The sequence below is a fragment of the Salvelinus sp. IW2-2015 genome, linkage group LG20 (genome assembly GCF_002910315.2).
Source record: "Salvelinus sp. IW2-2015 linkage group LG20, ASM291031v2, whole genome shotgun sequence".
Lineage (NCBI taxonomy): Eukaryota > Metazoa > Chordata > Actinopteri > Salmoniformes > Salmonidae > Salvelinus > Salvelinus sp. IW2-2015.
The window spans coordinates 1,339,103-1,349,349 of NC_036860.1; the positions used below are offsets into that span (position 1 = coordinate 1,339,103).

The 10,247-nt window shown below is 43.0% G+C and overlaps 1 protein-coding gene across 1 annotated transcript in view; it reads right to left on the reverse strand.

Annotated features, from left to right (window-relative positions):
- LOC111981152 (inactive rhomboid protein 1) overlaps positions 1-9,006 on the reverse strand; it is a 71,983-nt gene extending 62,977 nt beyond the window's left edge. The window contains exon 1 of the mRNA XM_070433719.1: positions 8,599-9,006. The gene's annotated coding sequence lies outside the window, so the exon portion shown is untranslated. The remainder of the gene's footprint in view (positions 1-8,598) is intronic.
- Between the last annotated feature and the right edge of the window lie 1,241 nt (positions 9,007-10,247).

Consider the following 10,247-nt stretch of genomic DNA (forward strand, 5'->3'; position numbering starts at 1 on the left):
AGAGAATGCCAAGAGTGTGCAAAGCTGTCATCAAGGCAAAGGGTGGCTATTTGAAGAATCTCAAATATAAAATATATTTTGATTTGTTTAACACTTTCTTGGTTACTACATGATTCCATATGTGTTATTTCATAGTTTTGATGTCTTCACTATTATTCTACAATGTAGAAAATAGTAAAAATAAAGAAAAACCCTTGAATGAGTAGGTGTTCTAAAACTTGTGACCGGTAGTGTATATATATATATCCCTCCGGTGTTATGTCTCTCTGTCTGTCCTAGACACAACAGGGTGATTTTCACATCCCTCCAATGTTGAAATCCCTTTCATCTGTAATACATCGCAGATATCCAGGAAGATAAGAGGATAAAAGCGGAACAGGTGAGACTCATCAATATAGTCAAACCCAAAGGTAGAAAGAGGAAGTGAGTCTTTGAGGTGTATCGCTGTTGCCATGCGGTGTACTAAGACAGGTGCTCCACTTCCACCTTGAACATGTGCACTGATTCCCACAGCCAGGCAGCCAGCCACCCAGACTGCCTGTTTACAAGTTCCCACATTCATCAACTTCAACGTGTACGCTCTGTCCAAACCAGTTGCTGTGTGTGAAAAAAGCAGCACTCTCAACTATACTGATGCTATGCTGATATGATCTCTTTCTCTGAACCTCAAACCCTTATAGAGTAAACCTCTAGGCCTGGAGTTCATGAGGGTTTCTTATTAAAGCCTCTACTAAAATAAGGAACATTATTGTGGTCCTGTGTAACTTTGTATAAATAGAGATAAATAGCACAAGTGAGTATTTTTGTGCTTGATACACTGTATCATAGTCTGCTGAGCACCATCAACAGACCGTGAAAATAAGATTAAAACGTTACAATGACAATGTCGATGCGGTTTACGCGCTATGTCTGTATTTCATATCACTCAGTATTTAATATGTGCACCGTATTAGATGAAGAGGAGAAAAATACAAGTTAATCATCTCTGTTTTAGTGATTTAAAAGAATGTAGCTACATTTGGCCATTCTCTCAGCTCTCCCATGCCCTGGAAGAGCTGAGAGCCCACTCCCACACACACAACCTTTGACTGACCTGTTTCAGACAAGTCCCTCACCTGTATCTTTACATGTTATTCCCTAATCTAACAAGGTGCCATAGGATTCTCTATCATCAAGTCATCTCTGAGGAAGTGAAGCTGGCCCTGGGGGATCATCAGAAGGGAGGCCAGCCAGGGTTCAGGTCTGAGGGGTCGGGGAGAGAGAGCAGGGGCGGACGGGCCTGCTGCAGCCAGCTGTGCTGCACAGAGAGTCATGGAAACTCCCAAACACAGGCACAGGAAGGCTGGGGCTATGGCTGGGGCAGACCCCATGGGAGATACAGTAGGCTGAAGAGGGCCTCCTCCGTCCTCACCCTGTAGATTGGGCTGAGGAAAACACAGACTCCTCCACAGAGATGAGCTCAATGTGTTGACAGGGGAGATAAGGGGGGACAAGGGATGACACATATCCCAGCTTCCCAGGTGTGCTCGTCATTGTGAGAGAATCCAAATAAACCCTCATCAGTCAGGTAACAGGTTATGGTGTGACTGAGTAATTAGGAAAGACAGAGTGGTGGTGATGAGTGTGCATTAGTCAACCCCTACAGCAGCAGAACCAACTTGACTCACTGTATCTGGGTTACGTCCCCAGACTGAAGAACCTGACAGACTCTATTCACTGATTTCTTTTTCTGTTGAATCGCTGCTCTACATGCAAATGTCCTTCACTACTGTGCTCGCAACCAGAAGAATCCACAAGACGGCTTCATTATTGCAGTGCGTGACGTGATCAACTGGGTGGCAACACTGGCATCACTGGTAGGCTTACATCATCTTCCTGGCACAAGGCAATGCCAAGCACAACCACTGACAACTGGCCAATGGATGGAAGAGTTGGCATGGATCTGAAGTGTAGCACAGGCAGCAGACAAGAACAGGAGAGTAAACTAACGGGAAGGACAAGCAGAATTTCAGGATGACGTCATTACCAATTTCAATTGTTGTGACACAAAGATCTTAAAACACAACAGAACAGTTCAACTACAGAACGTTCCTGTGCTGTAGCACTTGGACGACTTCACTACTTCAGAGTGCTTTAACAAGAACAGCCAAGGCACACACTCCCTTACAGCAAGTAAGGGACCATGGTGGTCCCTCGAAACTGGAAATGTCAAACCTTCTGTCCAAGGGTAGCAGTGTGCTTCAAGTTTCAAGTACAAAGTGCACTCGGAGTGATCCAAGTGTTCTCCCTGTCAGTTATCATTAGTCATTCCTGGATCCACCTCCTCCCATAGGGCCAGGCAAGTCCAAGTCACAGAGCTGTTCAAAAAGCACACCCTCATTTCTTGGAAACTCCGTTACAGAGTGAGTTGGGCCCAAGGTATGTGATGGAGGTGGTGGTGGGGACTGTTGGTTGAGACTGTCCAGATATTACTGTGTATGACTCTGTGTGCTCTTCCATGCAGGGGAACAGTCTACTTGAGTTTACCGCGTGATACACTAATAGGGCAGGGTTTCCCAACTGGAAATGTCAAACCTTCTGTCCAAGGGTAGCAGTGTGCTTCAAGTTTCAAGTTGGGTGATTTTCTTTGGGTTAGGGTTTGGGTTAACCCTAACCCCCCAGGTTTACTAAGCACAAAAGTTGTTTTTGCTGTTGGACATAAAAGACTGTAAAAACACCAGCAAATCAGCTCCAAGTGATCTTCATTATGGAAATCTGTTCCAAAGTATTCCCACGCACAATAGAGCGTAATACAGTACCCTCTGAAATTATTAGGATAGCACTAATAATCCAGATATATCCAAATCCAGCACTTTGGATTTGAAATGATACAAAGACTAAAGTGCAAACTGTCAGCTTTAATTTGAGGGTATTTTTATCCATATTGGGTAAACAGTTATGATAGCACTTTTTGTACACAGTCCCCCCCATTTTAGGGGACCAAAAGTATTGGGACAAATTCACTTATTTTTGTATTAAGGTAGTCAAAAGTTTAGTATTTGGTCCCATATTCATAGCACGTAATGACTACATCAAGCTTGTGACTCTACACACTTTTTGGATGCATTTGCTGTTTGTTTCGGTTGTGGGTTGTGTTTCAGAGTATTTTGTGCCCAATAGAAATGAATGGTAAATAACGTATCGTGTCATTGGAGTCACTTTTATTGTAAATAAGAATAGAATATGTGTCTAAACACTTCTACATTAATGTTGATGCTACCATGAATACGGATAGTCCTGAAGGTATTGTGAATAATGATGAGTGAGAAAGTTACAGAGGCACAAATATCATCCCCCTGCAAAAATGCTAACCTCCCCTGTTATTGTAATGGTGAGAGGTTAGCATGTCTTAGGGGTATGATATTTCTGCGTCTGGAACTTTCTCACTCAACTTATTCACGATAGTGTAACTCATGGTCATTGTATCATTTTTGTTTGGGCTTCTTGCGGTCAATTTGCAGTCTACAAATGATTTGTAATTATGTTCCGGCCCCCCGACCATCCCCTCAAGAAAAAATTGTCCCGTGACTGAATCTAGTTGATGATCCCTGCACTAGGGTCTGACGGCTTGCTGTGCCAAAGATAAGGTCGGAGAAGGCAGRCCGCCCTATTTAAAAATGTGCTCTCAACTGTAACAGTCCTGGGATAGTAACTATAGTTGTCCCTCTCCAATCCTTGTGTCTGTCTGGCCATTCAGTCTTTTAAAGAGATAGTGTGTGTAGGAATCTAACACTATGGACAGTCTGACAGTAGAGACCTGTACTAATGGGCTCTATTTGAAAACTGAAGAACAAAGATTTCTCTTGAGGATTTTGCAATAATGGACTTTGTGGGTGTACATCAGAACGCCCACTTCCTAGCAAAAAGGCGAGGAAAAGTGCTGAATGTGGTATATGTTATTTTTAGTCCTGCACTCAAGATTCCTGTCGAATAAGAACAAGACTGACAATAGTTCCACTAACTGTCCACTTGACAACCATTWAAAAAATGAAGCCTATATTTCATCTGTTTTGAGTGGCAGGATCTGAATTGGACTAGAGATTCTGACTTGTTGTGTAAACTCTGTGTTATGAGATATTACACAGGTCAGGATCTGAATTGGACTAGAGATTCTGACTTGTTGTTGTAAACTTTGTGTTATGAGATATTACGCAGGTCAGGATCCGAATTGGACTAGAGATTCTGACTTGTTGTGTAAACTCTGTGTTATGAGATATTACACAGGATCTGCACATCCACATGCCAACAGCTATAGAACAATATGTTCCTATGGACCCTTCTTATATTCTGTGAAAAAGACAACACCCTTATAGTTTCTGTCTACAGACACAGAGCTGGAAGATCAAAATACACAGAGCAGTTCTCCTCCTTGGAGCTCTAGTCTGCTTGGTGGGAGCACCCACAACATTCCCATAGTCCTGAGAATGGCGAGTGCCGCCGGGTTAACCAGTCTCAGACCAGACGCCACCCCATTGAGAACAACAACCAATGGAATCCATAAAAACCCAGCAGCAAGGATCATGCCCTACATTTCATCTCATCAGACTAAGCCCACCTAAAATCAGCTTTAAACAAATAATACATTAAAAAATCTATATTAATCCCTATATTCAGTTAAAGGAAGTTCACATTCTGCCTGTAGTCATAACAGGAAACATCGGTAATTGAGGTTTCTTGGGATTCCTGACTGTGGATCCCAACATAAGGCCATGGCTGAGTTTTGATAGATGAGGTGCTAAATAGGGACTTAAGAGAGAGAGAGGAGCAGGCAGAATGGCTTGCTGGCAGACAGAGCGTTGGAGACCAGAGGTAGACCTGAAATAGCATTACATCACATCTGACTGACTGAGTTTGCAGTCCCGTCTGTTTGGCCGGGCCTAGCCTCTGCAGTGGCACAGGCCCTACGTGCAGTGTGCAGCACAGACCCCACGTGCAGCACAGGCCCTACGTGCAGCACAGGCCCTACGTGCAGCACAGGCCCTACGTGCAGCACAGGCCCTACGTGCAGCACAGGCCCTACGTGCCACCTCCAAGATGTAATGGGAGGGTTACAGTTAGCTGCTTCACGGCTGCTTTCCTGGGACTCACATAATCAAGGCCTGAACACTGACAGGAAACTCACAGACCAAAGCAATGTTCCATTTATTCATACACGGCCAAACTCAAGACACCCGAGGGAGGATGACTGTGAATACAAACAAGTAGCCTCAATGGCCACGCCAACTCCTCACACGACACAAAATGGTGGGGGATTGGTTTTGATGAGGTTTTTTCATTGTGACTGTTGGGAACTAATGTGAAGGTTTGTGTTTTCACTTGCATGTATAGATAGGCATTCAGTGTCTGACAGCGTGAGGAAAACATCTTCCTGTTCACAAGTATTCCACATAAAGCGTAATCCCCACGGCGTATTCTCCACGGTTCATAGATTGACGCGACAAATCATTTTTGCAACGTCTGAAAAGAGTGGTCTGTTTTTGCTTATCAACCATTCCTGAGGCCWTGACACAATCTGACACAAACTCCAGGCCGACTACAAGCACATCAAAGTTATTGACGGTCGTGGTTGAGCAAGCACCAATGGGGCCCAGATCAAAGAGAGCGCAGAGGCAGTAAATTGTTCTTCTCTCGCCATTATTCTTCAGTGAAACTATACCTGCCATGCTTGTAAAGCACCGTCTATCTGTCTGCCGTAGTGGGAACACTCTTAACTGATCTGCTGAGCAAAAACACCCCGCTTATTGTTACTAAAGCTGTTGACCAAGTTGTTTGACATGTTTAACTGCAAGACAAGAGATACTGTTGCTTTGCCCTATATTTTACAACTGCAAGCACGSTTCCACAAACAGAGGAATCCTCATTTGAGATATGGATACACATACATAACTCAGATTGTTGGGTGTGTGATTCACGTGAGAGTTCCGTGTTAGGATTTAGCCCACACTAATGCTACAATTAACCCAAAAGGGTAAAGCATTTTCAACCACAGATATGCCTGTGGTTGAAAATGTCTTCTCTTCAACAATTGATATTACTTTGATTAATACTAACACTATAATTACTAATAAGAGAGCAATAATAATGAGCTATTACATCATCCCAATGGCATTATAGCACACCATAGTCATCACTACATGATTATAATCTCTGGGTTTCACATGATGTAGCAAGACCTTTTGAAGCCGCAGCAGGCAGCCTGGGTTGATTTAGAGAAGCATGTGCTCAGCACACACACACACACACACACACACACACCCACACACACACACACACACACACGCACACACACCCACACACACACACACACACACACACACACACACACAAAGAGAACAAGACAGAGAAACAGAGAGAGAGAGAGACAGAGAGAGAGAGAGAGAGAACAGTACAGAGACTAGGGTAAATACCTGAAGGCCATGGGCAAGAACAATGTAGTTTCATAACAAGACAGAATGGTCTTATAGACTAGATGTAACATAGTAAACGTATGATATGTTATGTTTGGTATGATTACATAAGATAGAAGTTGCTTAAGGCAAAAACAAAAGGAGGGTGGTTGGTCGGCGATAGGTAGGTGGGCCCAAAGGTTGCGTGTCGGTAACATATTTGTAACATATTGCACGTTTTGCAAATTCGTAAAATATTGTACGAAATGGATGATGGACATCCACAAATGAAAACATACCATACGAAATGTAACATATCATACTAAATAGAGTGTCTTGGGTTTACGTACAGAATCATACGAAATGCTCTGAGACCATGTTAATCAAGAAGATCATTCCAGGAAATATGGAACTGCTTCTTTTTTTTTCGTACCAAGGGGCTGCATCATCTCATCGACTGGACGGAGCAGCAGAGGATCTGCCATGACACATCCACATCTGAAGACTGGTCAGCTTTTCATCATGATCATCATGAGGTGATTAGAACAAACACCTACACAGAACACAACCTCATGGCTGCCTTAGAAGGCCTTACATATAATAGAGATGCATGTATGCTACCATGCTAGTGTCCCTCCCCTAAAGATAAAAACAAAAAACAAGACCGAAACAAGTCTGGCACCGTCTGGTGGGTTCAAAACAGGACTCCTGARGGTGAACCCGGTTCAACCCAGTAACCCAAGTGAAAACAACACCACATGGAGAGAGAGTGAGTKTTGCACACTTAGCAAGACTGACTGATAGATAGACAGATACTGCACCATGACTCATGTGGGCATGACTACAGTCCAGTGTGCCCCCTCAGCAGCTCCCTGCTACACCCACATACCAACCAACCAACACAGGCCTGGCTAGCCCATTCCCACCTGCTCCCTTCAATGCCAGCTCCAGAACCCATCGGTTTTTCCAAGGAATACTCTCTCTCGATTGTACGCCACACAAATGCCACACACCTTCTTCCACACATGCCTCACGCTGTACACACACAGACCCCCCCACCCCCCACCCCACACACACACACAGTCTCTTTCTCAGAGAAACATTCCCTGTACCTCCAGTCCAGTTGGAACGGTAGGTGAGGATGAACATGACCGTCACTATCACACATCATGGCCCTGCCTGCTGTATCTGTGTCATGACATCAGTCCTCATGATGATCCTCTGGATGGCCATGTGCTGCCTGCCTGGCCTGCTGCTCCTCTCACTTTGCCAAAATAACTCAGCACATCTGAATACATCTCTCATTCCTGTTGCAGACAGKGGGCTATTGTAGTGTCCATTGATCTGGTAGCACAGTGGAGGCAGACGCCTATGCTATGTTGTGGAGTCTAAACAGTGGCATTGCATTCATGACATGTATGAAAATGTTAACAAGCAATCAATTACCTAATAATAACTATCAATAGTTCATAACAGAATATTGATAATGGTCGTCATGAACAATCGTTGGAGTACAAGGTGAAAGAGTACAGCCATAATAATTGTATTCCAATGATTTAGCTTAGAAAACACCTGAAACCACTTATTCCAGGAGAAACATTATCAGAGGAGAACTGTTACATTCATCACCTGACAAAAGACCTAAGGTGTAAGCCTGCGTAATAGCAGTCATATTATGTAGTAATGCCTTGCTATGTGCTCCTTTACAGACCGGGCGTGCTACTATGCTACAAATGAACATGCAGGACTGTCGTGAAGCCTATAGGCGCTCACGGAAATGACAAACATTTATAGAATAGAGGCACTGGTATTGAGGTGATGACAAGCTGTCATTCACAATCACAAATATGCAAAACGAATGACAGGTATTATATTGTATAGCGATACACGTAGATCTTTCCAACCTACAGCACAAATGCATGTGAACCAGGACATTCAAAACAGGTTCCAATATCAAATAGTACAATTCGTTCGATACATTCCCTTTGGATCGTGTGAGTAGRCTATCGATCCCGGTGTAGGCTATCGATCATACAACTGTGCGCACACGAGACAGAGGGACAGATCGCTTATTCAGGATCGTCTTCTTAACATTCTATTTCTGATGTTTTAAATCCTATATAGCCTAGCACTCTAAACCCAGSCTATTCATGTAGTATACAAATAAACTTACCCTTATCAAAATCAAATCCTATGTTTCCCGTTGCGGAGAAAAAATCTGGTTGTAAAGATTTCAGATCCCAGTTACTGAAATGTGATGTCACTTCATTCTGAGAAGGAAAAATAATTATTTATTTCGAGTCAAACAAGAGTCCATTTCTATATCCTGGAACTAGTGACAAAACGTTAAGACATTCCCAGATATGTCTATTGKGCTCCTATTTTCACGGGCAGTGTCCAGCGCATTCCCACACCRCAAGGCTCAACAAGGGTAAGTTTTCTTCCACCGGTAATTCAGTTTCACCGACCGAGAACCCCGCCCTTGAGCATAGGACAAGACCGTCAAACCCACCAGCCAATCGGTTTACATGGGCAGCCACTGCCGCGCTCGGCGCTAACCGGCTGACGGGCGTGCTAAGAAGAGATCAGGTTAAAAATATTAAAGAGACAGGATCGTAACAAATCATGTACGCTCTCATTTGGCACTACCCAGACATTGGCCCATCCAGAGAAATCATATGACATGACATCATAGGACATACCTGACCAGCCGTGATCAATAAATAGTTTAATCATGTGTCAACTGTAACTGAGGGTTATTAGCACACTTAGTATTACACCCCTCTTCAWACCTTTGTARGCTACTGATTTTGTAGTTAAAGTAAGGCCATGATCATTTCAACAGATCTGTTCAATATCTGTTCTTTATATCCCAGTCATAACAACTTTATTTATAAAGCATGTTTCAAGCATTAATCAAACTGAAACAAAACAACGGTCCTAACATGTTAATGAATAACAGATGTGGACAGAATGACTCTGCATAGACATGGATGGTCCCGTGTCTCWAGGRTCGCTGTTGTGAGAGCAGTCATGTGATACTGTTTCACATCACATCCTTTTAGATAACTGAACCTAGAAGCTTGACTTAACTCAAACCCCATCCTGTCTGTGTTTGGTAAATTCCATGGACAAGTGGCTAGACACCTCTAAAAATAGATACATAAATGACTATCTTAGGCAGCCTGTCCTATAATAAACTACTGTAGCCTAATGAATTCCCARGATAATTGTATAGAATAACATCTGTGCTGTCGACTGTGTAAGGTTCTAAAGTATTCTATCACTTGRGTTTTAGTTAGGCATTGATGGGCATATGAACAGGCGCTACATATGAGCATATGAGCATGTCTTCATGATTACTCACTCTACTCTCCAAGCCTCATGTGCCTTCCTTTCCCAACCCACGGACCCTGTTCCCATACGCCAGCCATTTCCTCCTRAGAGAGACACATGAAAAGCAGAAAAACACACACGTTTGTTTGACTAAATTGATCTTGTTCTTTCATATTTTTACAGCCCTGATTCAAATCAAATCAAATTGTATTTGTCAAATGCGCCAAATACAACAGGTGTAGACCTTACAGTGAAATGCTTACTTACAAGCCCTTAACCAACAATGTAGTTTCAAAAAAAATAAGAGTTAAGAAAATATTTACTAAATAAACTAAAGTAAAAAAATAAAAGAGCAACAATAAAATAACAATAACGAGGCTATATACAGGGGGTACCGAGTCAATGTGCGGGGGTACAGGTTAGTCGAGGTAATTGGGGTAATATCTACATGTAGGTAGGGGTAAAGTGACTATGCATAGATAATAA